The sequence below is a fragment of the Amblyomma mixtum genome, chromosome 2 (assembly GCF_055824585.1).
Source record: "Amblyomma mixtum isolate Tamu chromosome 2, ASM5582458v1, whole genome shotgun sequence".
Lineage (NCBI taxonomy): Eukaryota > Metazoa > Arthropoda > Arachnida > Ixodida > Ixodidae > Amblyomma > Amblyomma mixtum.
In genome coordinates this window covers 7,875,230-7,892,122 of record NC_143013.1, presented here as the reverse complement: position 1 = coordinate 7,892,122, position 16,893 = coordinate 7,875,230, and the positions used below count along the sequence as shown (strand labels likewise).

The 16,893-nt window shown below is 49.5% G+C and overlaps 1 pseudogene; it reads left to right on the top strand.

The window, feature by feature from the left end:
* Window positions 1-510: 510 nt before the first annotated feature.
* On the top strand, window positions 511-14,856 carry LOC149358325 (uncharacterized; annotated as a pseudogene).
* Window positions 14,857-16,893: the final 2,037 nt, after the last annotated feature.

Below are 16,893 nucleotides of genomic sequence, written 5' to 3'. Positions count from 1 at the left end.
GAGAGGAGCCCCACCCGTAGGTTCAAGTTAATACTTGAGATGCTGAAAATTCCTCACTTAGAAATTATGCATGTGCATTAGCACAGTTGAGAGCTCAGTACTGTTATGAGAGTGTGGTCGTCACGCTAGAGCGGCCGAGTTCCTTGACAGTCGGCGTGGCGTACACGCAAGGGCAGCCCAACCGTAGAAAGTCGACGTCGAAGCAAACGAAAATGACTTTATGTGCACTATTTACATGGCAGCACAAAGGTGCGGCAATAGGGCCGACAGCTTAACGGCTTCTCGAGATGGTCTCGCTCGAAAGGCGGAGACCCGAAAGCTGCGTCTCGCTTTATGCTCTCTCTTCGACGTCCGGATTCACCTTTCATACCCTCAGTGGTTGACGACGGTTGCATCACCCGCTCCGCCGGGAGGGTGAGTCATCGGCGGCAGACTGAACTGGCCCGGGCAAGCACGTTTGGACAAGCCACCACCTGACCCTAGGCAGCGAGGCAAGCTTGCGCTGGGCCAATGAGATCGGCGTCTGGCTCCGACATGCTGACAGTGGAACAAACTTGTGCCAAAAAAGTTCTGGCAGAACAGCACATACTGGAAACGACAACGAAAAGGTTTGCAGCAGCCCTACCTTTATTACGTACTCTAAATACCGGCACTCAAGTATGTCCGAAGGGATCAACGATAGCGAAAAGTTGTAGCAACTGTATCTTTACTACATATCCCAAAGAACGCAACATCGATAAGTCAGAGGTGATGATTGCTACTCATCACTAAGATCATTAACTATTGCTCTGCATGCGCTAGCTCTCCACTATTTTATTTTCAGAGCCCATTAGCACTCGCATCGCTCCACCTCATTTTTTACGCTGCAAAGCTCGCGGTACTTGTCTTCACACTGTTTTAGTTTCGTTTCGTCCGGAGAGCTCCTTTCCCACAAGTACACCTCACACTGCACCTTTTCTGAAAAAAAAAAAGTGCAGGGTTGGGAACAACAAATCTTAAATAGCACCTTACAAGTCAGTAGGCACATAATAACAATGTATATAACATAAAAAGAAAGCTGGGCGACAAAACGGAGGAATGAACGCATTACTTCGTACTCGCCTTCAACCACTGACACTATATTGCCACGTATCATTTTAGCGTCCGTTCGTTCGCGCAAGGCCGCAGAAAAGGGGTGTTATCATTTTTGTTCGTGACGCGAGAAGCGACCGGACTAATCTCGATTGATCACAGCCATGAACAGCTGCATCTACGTGTTTCTAGATTACTCTAGATGATCTCGACCTGTTATCTCGAAGTTTCCTTGCCGGCTTTAAATTGAACGATGCCGCGAGCAGCGGGAATTCGTAGTTCGACGACTGACGAGCACGTTTGTTGCTTACGCCGCCGCCGAGTGATTCAGTTCTTTTGCGGGCGCAAGTCAGCCCAAATAGAGCTTCGTTTGCAAGGCTTGTTGCTGTTTTCCTGACTGCTGGACTGCCGTCACTACAACGTGACATCTGGTGGAGGTGCTGAGTAACCTTCCATGTTCCGGACACCCCCTAAAAGTCGTGACGCCAGCCCTCTGAGTCATTCACCGCAGGACCTGAGTCCAGTCCACCGCGCAAGCCGACGTCTGCTAGGTGACGCACCTGAGTTCGGGACTCTCCCGGACCCTACCCGGAAGCGAAAGCCAGTAGCAACGTCCACCATGAGCTTGCCCCAGACGACGACTCCAATCATTTTTCACCAGCCCAGGGTGCCACCAACCTTCGACGCTACGCCTGGTACTGACCCGGAAGAATGGCTGGAAGAGTTCGACCATGTGGCTATCTTCAACAACTGGGACGATGCCACTAAACTTAGGTACGTCTTCTTCGCCTTGGAGGGACCAGCAAGAATCTGGTTTGAGAATAAGGAAGCTAGCCTGACGAACTGGGAAACCTTCAAGGAGAAGCTCCTCAAGACCTTCACAAACGTCGTGCGAAAGGAGAGAGCCCAGCAGCTGCTTCAGTCTCGCATACAAAACCCAAACGAGACCGTTGTAGTCTACACTGAGGAGATGAAGCGTCTCTTCCGGCGTGCCGACGCAGACATGAAAGAAGAAGAAAAAGTAAAGCTTCTTATGCGAGGAGTCAAAGAGCAAATCTTTGCGGGCCTCTTACGGAACCCACCCAAAACCGTCGCGGAATTCGTCGAAGAGGCATCCACCATGGAAAAAACACTTGATGCCAGAGCCCGCCAGTATGACCGCCAGCAGCGCTTTTTGTCAGCAAGCTGCATGGACACCGCTAACATCGATAACCTGCGGGAGGTTATACGTGAAATTGTGCGAGAAGAGTTCGACGATTGCTGCCAACAGGAACGCAGCCGCAGCTCACTTCGCTCACCGACGTCATCCGGGACGAGGTGGAACAGGCCTTGGGTGTGACACCGACCACCACGCAGCCTCCGGAGCCTCCAGCTATGACTTATGCCGCAGCAGTGCGCCGTCCCGCACCTCGACGACGGGACCCAAGCCCCTATCGCCCTCAGCCAGCTGCGCTGGACCGCCGCCCTATCGCTCCAACCCGACCGTCCTACGAGCGTCGCACAGAGCCGAGGAAATGCGACGAGTGGAGAACACCCGACCAGCGCCGCCCTCTATGCTTCCACTGCGGCGAAGCCGGTCACGTCCTCCGGCACTGCCCATACAGAAGACTGGGCATCCGAGGGTTCTCTTACGACGTTCCAGGACCCGGACCCGGCCAGCGACCAGCCTAAATCGAGGAGTTTTTGCGTCGGGAAGGATGCTCATCGCCGAGCCGCCTATCACGTTCCTCGTCGCCATCTTCACTGCGCTTTGTATCTCCTAGCCGAGGTTACGCGATGCGTGGACGCTCCCCCAGCCCCCGAAGGTTAAACTGAATAAAGCAGCCTCTGGAGGTGAGGTTGCTTCTGAGCGCAAGAACAAAGATCCTCCATCAACGAAAACGCAAGACCATGCCTCAACTACGACGACAGCACGGACGACGACGACAACGACGCGGCCAGACTTGAACCTTATACCACCGCCCAGAGAAGTAACGTCGGAATACGCCCACCGCAGTCTCACTGCCCGACGAAGCCGAGATCGTACACCGAAGACAACGTGCAATACGAAAACGAGAACAAGTGACCTTGAAGTTATGGTCGACGTTCACGCGGTTATTGCGTTGGTGGACACCGGAGCTGACTACTCCGTCATGAGTGGGCCACTCGCTGTCCGACTCAGGAAGGTAACAACTTGGGATGGCTCGCTGATCCGCACCGCAGGTGGCAACCTGATTACGCCGTCAGGACGCTGCACCGCGAGAGTTACTGTAAACGTGAGAACCTATGCGACAACCTTTCTGATCCTACAGCAGTGCTCGCGAGACGTGATTTTGGGAATGGACTTCCTGAATAAACATCGAGCGATCATCGATCTAAGTCGAGCAAGCTTAATCCACGGACAAAGCCATACCTGTTGCGACGAGCGCGACTCATCACGTTGCCTTAAACGTCCTCGACGAAGCATTGAGCGTGCCGCCCCGATCAAGTGTCCTCGCCTCCATAGGTACTGGAGACATCGAAAATGCCGAAGGCGTCATCGAGGGGAACACTCAGTTACTCCTGGATCGAGGATTGGGCGTCGCAAGGGGAGTCGCCGAAATCCGACATGGCCAAGCCTTGGTGTTGCTAACCAACTTCACCGAAGAATACCGGCATCTCAACAAAGGTACGACGGTCGCTTTCCTCGACGAGCTGGCAGACATCAGAGACATATTTTCCCTACCCGACCAACCCGTAGAACCATCTGACCAAGGCCATGAACCAACGTTTGAACCAACCGAGCATTACCACGGAGCAGACAAGACCAAATACGCAGTCTTCTTCAAAAGTACAGCGATTGCCTCTCATCAGCATCGAATGTGCGACGAACCCGGCTTGCTAAGCACCGCATTGTCACAGACGAACACGCCCGACCACTGCGACAGAGCCCCTACCGCGTATCGCCGCTAGAACGCCAAGCTATCCGCAAGCAAGTTGAGGAAATGTTTCGTGACGACGTCATCCAGCCATCGAGGAGCCCCTGGGCAGCACCAGTCGTCCTAGTGAAAAAGAAAGACGGCACCCTTCGCTTTTGCGTCGATTACCGCCGCCTGAACATGCAGCATTACGAAGAAGGATGTCTACCCCCTCCCCCCGTCGGCGATACATTGGACCGGCTGTGCAACGCTAAGTACTTCTCATCGATGGACCTGAAGAGCGGCTACTGGCAAATTGAAGTCGACGAAAGAGATCGCGAGAAGACTGCGTTCATCACACCAGACGGACTCTTCGAGTTCAAGGTGGTGCCATTCGGCCTCTGCTCTGCCCCAGCGACGTTCCAGCGAGTAATGGATACAGTGCTCGCAGGCTTGAAGTGGCAAATTTGTCTAGTCTACTTAGATGACGTTGTTGTCTTCTTCTCATGCTTTGAAGACCATCTCAGAAGGCTTCAGATAGTGCTGGAAACAATCAAGTCTTCAGGACTAACACTGAAACCAGAGAAGTGCCACTTCGCGTATACGAGGAGCTGCTGTTCCTTGGTCACGTCGTAAGCAAGGATGGAGTTCGCCGAGACCCTCAGAAGACGGCTGCGATCGCAGAGTTTCCACAGCCTAATGACAAGAAAGCTATACGCAGATTCCTTGGATTGTGCGCTTATTACCGGCGATTCGTGAAGAACTTTTCGCGCATCGCTGAACCTTTGACCCAACTTACCAAGGCTGACGTGCCTTTTAAATGGGAAATGCCGCAAGCGGAAGCTTTCAAAGAGCTAAAGCGCCGCTTACAGTCCCCTCCTGTGCTCGGGCACTTTGATGAAAACGCCGAAACCGAAATCCATACCGACGCAAGCAGTGTGGGCTTAGGAGCGGTCCTCGTTCAGAAAAATGGAAGACAGGAGAAAGTTATCGCGTACGCTAGCCGTTCACTGTCGAAAGGCGAGGCCAACTATTCGAGCACGGAGAAAGAATGTCTCGCCATTATTTGGGCCACGTCGAAATTTCGCCCCTACCTGTACGGACGACCATTCAAGGTTGTGAGCGATCACCATGCTCTGTGCTGGCTAGCCAATTTGAAAGATCCCTCCGGCCGCCTTGCTCGTTGGAGCCTGCGCCTTCAAGAATTTGACATAACTGTGGTCTACAAATCTGGCCGCAAGCATTCCGACGCAGATTGCTTGTCGCGAGCCCCCGTCGACGCAGCACCGGAAGAGGAAGACGGCGACGCTTTCTTAGGACCGGTAAGCGCCAGCAGTTTCGCGCAGCAGCAGCGCTCGGATCCTGAGTTGCAAAGCCTAGTTGATTATCTGAAAGGCAAGACCGTATCGCCTCCCCGAGGGTTCAAGCGCCAACTGTCGTCCTTCGTCTTTCACAATGATGTCCTCCTGAAGAAGAACTTCGCGCCCAACAGGACAGTGCATTTTCTTGTCGTGCCCAAAAATCTCAGGCAAGAAATTATGCAGGCATATCATAATGAGCCGACTGCAGGGCATCTCGGGATTGCTCGCACGTTGCACCGTATACAGGAGAAGTACTATTGGCCGCGGCTAGCTACCGACGTTTCCCATTGCGTGAAAACGTGCCGTGAGTGTCAGAGACGCAAAACGCCTCCGACTAAACCAGCCGGACTCCTGAACCCCATACCACCGCCAACTAAGCCCTTTCAGCAAATGGGGATGGACCTCCTCGGCCCATTTCCGACTTCCTCATCAGGAAACAAGTGGATCATCGTGGCCACGGACTACATGACCCGCTACGGCGAAGCAAAAGCGTTGCCTAGTGGTACCGCAACAGAAGTTGCAAAATTTTTTTGTCGAACAAATTCTCTTGCGACACGGCGCCCCCGAAGTGCTCATCACAGACAGAGTAACGGCACTTACAGCGGAGCTGACGCAAGCCATTTTAAATTACAGCCAGACAAGCCACAAACCGACGGACTCACAGAGCGTGTGAACAAGACCATCGGAGACATGCTCTCCATGCACATCGACGCCGAACACAAGACGTGGGACTCCATTCTGCCCTACGTGATCTTCGCCTATAATACTGCCGTCCAGGAGACAACCAGGTTTACCCCATTCCAGCTGGTATACGGCAGGAAGCCCACGACAACACTCGACGCAATGCTCCCGCACGTTTCCGACGAAGACAACCTCGACGTCGCCGCCTACCTTCATCGCGCCGAAGAAGCCCGAAGACTTGCGCGGCTTCGCATTCAAGACCAGCAGCACACCGACGCCCGACGCTACAATCTGCGCCGACGAGACACGCATTACAAGCCAGGTGATCGTGTTTGGATATGGACGCCAGTTCGCCGCCGTGGATTGAGTGAAAAGTTGCTGCGACGCTACTTTGGCCCATACAGGGTTCTCCGTCGCATCGGTGACCTCGACTATGAAGTCATCCCCGACGGCACGACAGCATCTCAGCGACGCCGTACACGCCCGGAAGTCGTACATGTACGCCTGAAGCCATATTATGAACGCTAAATAACTCTAAGTTTGCATTCTCCGTGTTTATTTTCATTTTAAAGCATCGAGACGATGCTTCTTTGGGAGGGGGGTAATGCCACGTATCATTGTAGCGTCCGTTCGTTCGCGCAAGGCCGCAGAAAAGGGGTGTTATCATTTTTGTTCGTGACGCGAGAAGCGACCGGACTAATCTCGATTGATCACAGCCATGAACAGCTGCATCTACGTGTTTCTAGATTACTCTAGATGATCTCGACCTGTTATCTCGAAGTTTCCTTGCCGGCTTTAAATTGAACGATGCCGCGAGCAGCGGGAATTCGTAGTTCGACGACTGACGAGCACGTTTGTTGCTTACGCCGCCGCCGAGTGATTCAGTTCTTTTGCGGGCGCAAGTCAGCCCAAATAAAGAGCTTCGTTTGCAAGGCTTGTTGCTGTTTTCCTGACTGCTGTACTGCCGTCACTACAACGTGACAATATTATCATGCGAGCCTTACGTCTTGCCTTTGACGACGTAACCAACCTCTCAGGAGGACGGGGGAATTATTTACATCAGTGTTTAAGTACCATGTCTAATCTGTGAGAATTTAGGTGGACCACCGTTGCCTGTGCGGGGCCGCCTCATTTCTCCCGCGGCGTTCTCCTTTTTCCTTTTTCCCGCCTCAGAAAACGGAGCGGTGGCCGGGTGATTAATCACTATAACCAGGCTACAGCTACAGCTCCGCCCTAAGCGGCCCAGTAGCCGTAACCCAATGGACCATTTTGACCGGATTTCGAGAACCGCTCACCTGAAGTTTGCTCCCACTGCACCAGCGCCACTTCTCCCCTGCCGGTCATTTTGGCGTTCCCGTCCGGGCACGTCGCCGGCCGAGCGCGCATTGAGCCAGCAGCCTGTCGACTGGTACGCGCGTGCTGCTCGCGCCGCTGGCACTCTCTCTTTCATTGTGAGCACGTGCCGTCCTGCTCGCGGGCGCACAAAAGTAGTGTTGCCGCTCGCTGTGAGTCATGGCTGGAATTCAGCGACGTTTTAAGAGTGGAGAAACTTGTGTCAGGGGCTGTCACAATAGTTCTCTCAACATCAACAGCCAAGGACTGCCCGTGGAATTCTACAGATTTCCTGGTGATGCCCTACATTCTTGGGGGGAAAAAAATTTAATATTGGAAAATTGTAACTTACAGTAATGGAAATATTGAAGGTAATGGTCCACCCTTTCTATATGTAGCAAAATCTTTAAAAATTTTCATCGCTCGTATCGAGCAGTTGACGACAGGAAAAACGTTAATACGAAAAAAAAAAATGCAAGCCTATCGATGGGAGATTGCTTAGTGAAATCTTCCAGTATACAAAAAAAAATGCGTTCATACACTCTTTCCTATGCAAAAATGCTTTTATCCGGAATTGTTGGGTATGAAATGGGTGAGAACGAGAAACGGCAGGCCTCGATAACTGCTGTGGGCAGGGTGAAGTAAGCTTTTTTCTGTTGCTAAACGCATTTGGTACGTTGCACGCGTAATATTATTTCTGGGCAGTTTTTGCTGTAATTCACTAAGCATGCAGTGTTTAGTAAAGCTCGCGATAACGAAACTCATTTTTTTTGCCATTTTTTATTTTGGAGACTGACAACAGCTGGCGGCGTTATGCAGACGCGTGTGAGGCAAGGTCAGTGATCGCCTCAATGTTCCGACTTGTGACGCCTGGCTCAATTTGCGAAGTTGATTTACATGTAAAAAATTTCTAAAAATAAAAATGATCAAAATGTTTGCTTGCGACTGAATGAGCGTTTGGATATGAGCGATGGCTCTGCAAATAAATTGTTGAGCGATGGCTCTGCAAACAAAGCCGACAACCTCGCGACGGATGCAGACTGGATGCCCTTTGTCCCAGGGGAAAAAAAAAAGGGGGGGGGGGGGGGTTCCTCTATCGCACCTGCTGGCCACTTCGACGCGACTGCAGCGGACTCTCCCACGGGCTACCAAGGAGTACCGGCAAGCGCTGCGTGATCAATGCACGGCTCATCCTCGACAACGGCGCCAGTTGGCCTTCCCTGAAAGCCGCCGGAGCTCTGCCAGCGTAACTGACCATCTGGAGAAGATCCAGGGGTCAGCGGGGTCCAGTCATCACGTTTTGACATCGGCAATAGACTCCAAAGGGGAAGCTGACACCGCGTACCCTTCTGCGTAGCCTTGCCCGTGCATTGATGACAAACACGTACGACCACCTGCAAACCGTGGGGACGTCACTCGTGTAGACTCCTGTGTCTGCACGACGTAGATGGCACCCTCTTCTCAAGCTCAAAACATGATGGGGGCGTGTTCCCTGGGGAGAGAGTGCGGGATGATCTGCCACAGTGAACTTGGACGCGCATAGCTTCCTCTCATCGAGACTCTTCGACTGAGAAGCACTCTCAGTTGATGTACGTGTACATAACGTAACGTATAAAGTTTTCCTTGCCTTCCTCGTAACCCATTCTCCGATCATCCTCGTCCCATCACTGGTCCCTTCATGCTACCCGAGTCGCAACAGCCAGCGCAAGGTGAGAATGCTTACTGTAAGCCGGCCCTAATGGTGTCCGATCAGACCATTGCATACTCAAGCCCACCTTTAGCCAGGGTCCTGCGACATACAGCTGGCCTAGCCTATGTGTGGTCGAGCGACACATAGACAGGCCATAATGTTAGTCATAAATGAGTCAATGTTTTCCTCACTCCTTAACCCTTTCAACTAGTCATTTTATTCGGCCACAGACACCTCCAAAAAACATGTGCGAAAAGAATCATGTACTCCTCAAGATCAGAAGACCCGTCACACCAAGAAAATGTGGGGAATTGCGTTCTCACATTTTCTGAATACGGCACTGAGACGTGATGAGCGGCGGCGGCCAGTGGACAACCGTCGGCAAGGCCCGAGTGCCTTTGGAAGTTCTGCTTAGCACGTGCCCGTCACGTCGCGTCTTTGCGATGCCAGCGCTAGCGGTTGTGCTGCAGAGTGTCACTCTCTACAGGCACCGAATTTTGCGGAATACGATAGTTCTTGAAGATAAACAAACACGAACCTCTAAATAAATACGAATGAAGTACAACTCCTATAGCTTACCATCTTCGCCAGTGAAAGTTAGCAAAACACAATCGCCGGGCTCGTCCGAGTGCTTCACTGAGTAAGAAACGAAAGCTGAAAATGCAAAAGATAGAGTAAAAAGTCAAAATTTTAACTAATGGGAAAATATTTGTTCGGAAACTGTTCGCTCATGAGCAACTATGACTATGGCCTCCAGAGTAATAGTGTCTCAAGGATCAACACTCCGTCTTGAAGAATAATAAAGATAATCGTGAGTAAATTTATATCTCAATACATTCGAACTTCGTTACAAAGAAACGGTTTGAAAAAGAAAGAATGGGCATAACAAAGGAACAGCTGTTCCTTTCGAAAATTCTCATAGAAGATCACGTATCTCGGTCTTTCGGAACAAAATTTCGTTAAAAATGAACAAAACGAACTCAAAAATATCCCACCGCCCGTTTCACACTGAGCATATGGATGTATAACGGTGGCAACAATTCCATAGCCGTTCTGTGAAGAAAACTGAAACTACCCCGTATCAACTGCACTCTTAAGCACCGCTCAAATGTGTGAAGAGACTAAATCTCTCCTAGTATGCTCTTGCTTTGAAATGATGAGTGTGACATTAGTGTATATTGGTCACCACCTGAAATTCACCTGCGCCCAGCAAAAAATTTACAAGTGAATTTCTTCTCTCCTACTGTTTCGGTTTCATTAGCAGAATGATTATTGTGATGTCACAAGTGAGTATTAGATCATCTAAGGCATACAAAAGCTGAAATAAAATCGATGCTTTGTCGTTATATTTACGCCAACTTAAGCTAAACTACCCCATATGCCGGAATGACAGCGACTGGACAAAGAGCTGTTATATTGTAGCTTTTATGTGCCTCACGCGAACTGATACTTGCATGTCGCGTCACAACCGAAGCCGAAACTGGGTGGGAGCAGAAATTGAAATATAAATTATTTACTGAGTGTAGGCTAATTCTGTATGGCGATCATTGTTTACTAATGTATTAATTAATACATTAGCATCATTCTAAAGGAGAAATCTAAGAAATATCTTATGTTTATGGTTTATGGGGGTATAACGTCCCAAAGTGACTCAGGCTATGAGGGACGCCGTAGCGGAGGGCTCCGGAAATTTCGACCACCTGGGGTTCTTTAACATGCACTGACATCGCACAGCGCACGGGCCTCGAGAATTTCGCTTCCATCGAAATTCGATCGCCGGGGCCGGGATGGAACCCGCGTCTTGCGGGCCAGCAGCCGAGCACCATAACCACTGAGCCACCGCGGCGGCTTAAAATCGATGTCTGTACCACGGCCGCTTTGCGCTTTGTATCTAGCGGCCGTGTCTGTACACCTTTAGGCAGGGTCCACGTGGAAAGCTTCCCCGCATGATACACTGGCCTCGGCTTCGGCGCGACACAATTTTGACGCCGACGCGCCGTTCACCGAAACCCTGGTCCCGTGGCCCGCTTGCACCCCGAAAGAATTCACGAGATCTTACGAGACACCGCATTCTTCAACCTGCTCGTGGCGTACGACCGCCTGTGAGCGTGCTTCGCAGGGCCGTGTGCTGCAGTTCCGTTTTCGCGGCGTGTCCAGCGTGGTCACGTGGCTTGGCCTTTGGCAGTGCGTTCGGTGTGCTTTGTGAGATCGTTGTACCGCAGTTTCCTAAGGTCAAACTGGGTGACAACGATGAAGAACGAAAGCGCAACGCGATTTCCGCTGGACAAACGGCGGTAGAATCAAAGTAGTGATACCCTTCGGTGTGGAGTTCCCATTTCAAACCATACGGCAATGCTGTCTTGCAGTCCAAGTATACCGGGTGTTTTTTTTTTTAGAAGGTCCAAAATTTTTAAAGAAAGGTAAATTGCTTTAGATTTATTTTAGCACTGGGGCTATACTGGAGGCTACGGCGGGCGCCAGGCAAGAGGAAAACTGCTTTAATTAGTTCGCTGATTAACTAAACATGTTAATGAACTTTTTTCATTTTTATTTGAGGGGTTATGTTGTATTCGCAGAATTGGAGATCGTCCTCTAAACAGTCCAACCGAGAAAAAACAATTTTAATTAAACATTTTTCACGCACGTTACGAGGCGCGAAAAAGTCACCCTGGTAGGCATCTTCACACCGTAATTCAGCGGCGGTGAGCGCCTCTGACGTAGTTCGCTCCGCCCTGCGCTTTGCGTCACACGGCTGATATCACCTGAAGCCCGGACGGGCGGCCTGCGCTATCGCTGCTTGCTTCGCTTCGCTCCGCGGCCTCACGGAATGCCGCGTTGGAACAAAAATGCACTAACACAAAGCGCAGGGCGGAGCGAGCTACGTCACAGGCGCTCACAGACGCTGTGTTACAGTGTGAAGCTGCCTACCTGGGTGACTTTTTCTCGCTTCGTAACGCGCGCAAAAAATTTTTTCATAAAATTTTTTTTTCTTGGCTGGACTGTTTGGAAGACGATCTCCAATTCTGCTAATACAACATATCCCCTAAAATAAAAATTATAAAAGTTAATTAACGTATTCAGTTAATCAGCGAACTAACTATAGTAGTTTGCATCTTACCTAGCGTCCGCCGTAGCCCTCAGTATAGCCCCAGGGTTAAAATAAATCTAAAGAAATTTATCTTTCTTTAAAAATTTTGGACCTTCTTATAATGGCGCTTTTGTGACCCGCGTGCTCGCGCGTCATGTGCCGAAGACAGTCGAAACGGGTAATCGTGGCTAAATTGCCGCCACGCGGCCGCTTTTAGCGCGCCCGTATCGGCTTTAGCGCTAAGAAAACGGAGCTAAATATTTGGAACATGTCTTTATGTCATCTGCGCCATTATTCCCCTAAGACTTGTTTTCTAGGCGCTGAAGCATGTGCGGTCAGTGGTAGAAACGGATGCACATTGGCGAGGCTCACGTATTCGGGTGGTTGACGCGCATATTTTTAGCCGCGTCGGGGGCGTTCGGTGAGCGTGTCTAAGGCACCATATACCGGGTGTTTTTTTTTAGAAGGTCCCAAATTTTCAAAAAAAGGTAAATTGCTTTAGATTTATTTTAGCACTGGGGCTATACTGGAGGCTACAGCGGGCGCCAGGCAAGAGGAAAGCTGCTTTAATTAGTTCGCTGATTAACTAAGTATGTTAATGAACTTTTCTCATTTTTATTTTAGGGGTTATGTTGCATTCGCAGAATTGGAGATCGTCCTCCAAACAGTCGAACCGAGAAAAAAACAACTTTAATTAAAAATTTTTCACGCACGTTACGAGGCGCGAAAAAGTCACCCTGGTAGGCGTCTTCACACCGTAACTCAGCGGCGGTGAGCGCCTCTGACGTAGTCCGCTCCGCCCTGCGCTTTGCGTCTCACGGCTGATATCACCTTAAGTACCCGTAGGTGACCTTGGTCGCAACTGTCGCATGAGCCGGGCTTACCTACCATCGTGCAGACCAAACATTGCACAGATGGCGTTTATAGTTTCCCGCAAAACTGTGCCCAGCACCACTGTTGCCAGCGTTCTTGCAAGTGCAAAACTGATACTCCATAATTTATGCTCGTTATGGAATCGCTGCCGCTTCCTCTTTTAAAGCAGCTCGTAGTGGTTTCAGCATATAGCAGATGGGGCTAAACTTTGGCTGATATCTTTTCTTGTCCTCTGTACGATTAATCCGCCTATACCGGTGTTTTTTTTTTTTTAGAAGGTCCAAATTTTTTAAAGAAAGATACATTCCTTTAGATTTATTTTAACTCTGGGGCTATACTGAGGGCTACGGCGGACGCCAGGTAAGAGGCAAACTACTTTAATTAGTTCGCTGATTAACTGAATACGTTAATTAACTTTTATAATTTGTATTTTAGGAGATATGTTGTACTAGCAGAATTGGAGATCGTCTTCCAAACAGTCCAGCCAAGAAAAAAAATTTTCATGAAAATTTTTTTTTGCGTCCGTTACGAAGCGAGAAAAAGTCACCCTGGTAGGCAGCTTCACACTGTGACACAGAGTCTGTGAGCGCCTGTGACGTACTCGCTCCGCCCTGCGCTTTGTGTCAGTGTGTTTTTGTTCCAACGCGGCATTCCGTGAGGCCGCGGAGCGAAGCGAAACAAGCAGCGATAACGCAGGCCACCCGTCCGAAGCAATGCCTATAACGAAGAAAAGGGGGCGCCTCTCCGACTTCATTATAACAAGGTTCAATTGTAGTAGGAAACTGACACGTAGAAGAGCACTAAGGCATAAGGTTGATTATTTAAATTAGCGGTATTGTGGAAATAAAATGGCGCAGAATAAAGTTAAAAACACTTGAAATACGAGGACTCGTGTTAGTCGACCGCAGCGGTGGCCTAGTCATTTCAGCATCCACCTCAAATGCGGGAGGTGCGGGGTTCGATCCCCAGGGCCGCCGGGTACAAGCTTTCCCCTGGTCGGGTGCTCGGCTTATTCAGGGTGAAATGCTTGGGAAATGGGTCTTTGACCCCGCCTTGAGGAGGAGAAAAAAATACCTTGTGCCATGGCGCTCTTTGGCCACAGGTGCCCTTGTGCCGTAAGAATCCATCATCACCACCAACTCGTGTTAGTCTTTTTCTTCGTCCGCGTCCTTTCGCTGTCCTTACTTTCTTTTAAATGGCACTGGATGATTCTGGTCGTCGGTCACAGGGGTTCAAACAGAAGGAAACCAGTTTCCCGAGCGAAACAAGAATTTTTTTCGTAGGGTCTGGAGCTACTCAGCACTGAGAATCGGAAATAAAAAATCTTGGGCCAACAGTTTGAGTTTGTGCGGTTCGTAAATATTGCGCAGACGCGAACCTAGAGTGATTTCGTAAAACATAACCCAGACTTCTTGGTGTAAACAGGAATCATTCCCTTCCAGCACGGCTGCTCTGAGAAGCTTGCTAGCCTGCAAGCAACACGAGCAGCACAAAGCTCAACTTGCGTTAATGACCATGCCATGACTGCGATGATGTAGGCTGTAATAAGCGGTTGTTATGTTTTACACCTTTTTTTTTCTAATGGCGAAGGTACATGACATATTTTGGAACCTACATCACCGACATTATTTTCGGAAACTGTAGTTTGCACAGTTTCATCAGAAAGATGTACAGCTGAACCCAGATGTATCGAACTCGGAGGAATCACGGAACAGTTCGATATATCGATAATTCTATATATAAAAACTGTCCTAGAAGCAACGATAAATTTCACCCGCGCTAGTGATGCGCTTCTTGCAGCGACGCGGCGACCGCCTGCGTGCTGGCAGCGCAGTGCTAGGCATAACCTCCTTCGCACCGAATCTGCTCGAAACGGTGCTTTGAAACAAGTCACGGCCTATCATTAAATCTCTAATCATGTTGCTGGTACACTACCTCATTAAAATTCAGGCACAATTCTCTCCTAAACGCTTTCCGCAGCGAAGCATGCCAGGCGAGGGCCGCCGCTAGGTTTTCAGTTAGGCATGGGTTATAGTGAACTATCTAGTTCACTATAGGCTTGGTTCTCCGCATAACAGCGATATGGTGTGGAAAATGAGTAGAAGAGACCGCAGGCCACCCTCAAGCACACCCCACGTTCTTCACCCCTGCACGGGATTTCACAGCGCAAGCGCTGCTTGTGGGTGCCCGAGACTGCGCAGCCGGCCCATCTGCACGCATTAAAAGTGATCAAAAGCGCCACTTGCAGGGGCTCAGCACATCATTCTATACAAGGTTGTCTGTGGTATATCGGAATACAGCTAAGACGCGCAAACAGCAGGCTGGTCAACTCATATAAAATAGTTAACCTTTTAACTTATTACTGGTAAGCCCCTTAATTATTGAGTCGTATAGCCTACCGTAATTAATATTAATATCAGTTTTTTTAAATTTCGAAGGCACGGTTACCCTCGGCGCTGTGGCTCAACAAATTCTGTGTGACATCGCGCCAAAATACTACATGCGCTTTCGAGAAGCTTGCAGGCAAAGCAATTCTCAAGCGCACGTAATTCGTCGAAATAGCCAAAATTTGTCGAGCCACAGCGGCTAGGGTAACCGTGTTTTCGAATTTCTAAAAACTGATATCGATATTACTTACGGTGGGCTACACACCTCTCAATAATTAAGGGGCCTAACAGTAATAGTTAAAAGGTTAACTATTCCATATTAGCTGACCAGCCCGCTGTTAGCATGTCTTAACTGTGTTCCGATGTACTACACCGCTGACAATGGTATGCCGAACAAAAAAACGCTCTTCTAACTAAAAAGCCTTTTTTTATGCGAAGCATATTACTAGAGCTACACACAGCCCGTCGAGCGCGGCGGTGGAGCTACCATTGACCTTTAACGTGACCACGTGACACCACGTGACAACATGACGTCACAGCAGAGGAGAGATGGGCTGCCGGCTCGCGCGGTCGGCCGCGGCGGTGGAGGCTCCACATCAGAGGCGCTGCAGCTGACCACGTGACGCTACAGCAGCGGTATAAAGCTGAGCTTGCCTCGCTCTCCGGGCACTTACGAGGCGGCCAGGTGTTGGGATGCCGCCTAGAAGGCTTCGCATCTGCCTAGACTTAACCTTAGCTAAGCCTCAGCCATTTTTTTTTTTTTTTTATCCTGTAAAGTCTTAGGTGCAACGTCTTGTATATCGAATATTCCGCTGCACGCGGCTTCGATAAATGTGAACAATAGTGCTATACTTCTGCATGAGATTTTCATTGGAATGTTCTGGCTGTACGATACAAACAATAATTAGGTATATCCGGGTTCCATATACTCGGGTTCAACCTAACAGGATTACTTTGGTGCAAAATAAAAGAAAGAGTAAAATGCTACCATTGTTAACCTCTCTTGGACAGGAACTTGGGAATTTCGAAAGGAATGTTGCAAACATTTTTTGCTGGCATGCACAAGCAGTTTTATTGTTTAAACATTTGAAACTCGGAACGCTCACATGTCAGGTATATAATTTCAATTACGCTATTTGGAACCACCGTGCAGCGCGAAATGCAGTTGGCTGTCTAGCTGGTGCGCCATGATACCAACTTTTAAGTTATTTATGGGATCCTTGTAGGCATCACGTACATTCACAGATTCAAATCGCTTGTTTGCTTGAAGGAGCCAACTTTTGTCTCCCAGCTTCTTTTCAATATCTCTGTTGTTGTAGCTATTCCCTGATACCTTGTAACATTTATGACGGCACTGTGAAAAAAGGGTGTGAGCAGCAGTATACTTACGTAGATCGCCCTCTCTGCGGACCTCTATAAATGCCTTCTCAGATGTGTATCGTGCGGGGTAAATTTCAGCCACCAATGTCTCACTGTGCGGGCTGCAAGAAGATTTGAAATTATCAGCGTCGTAGTTTTGAGTAATGACAGTTTT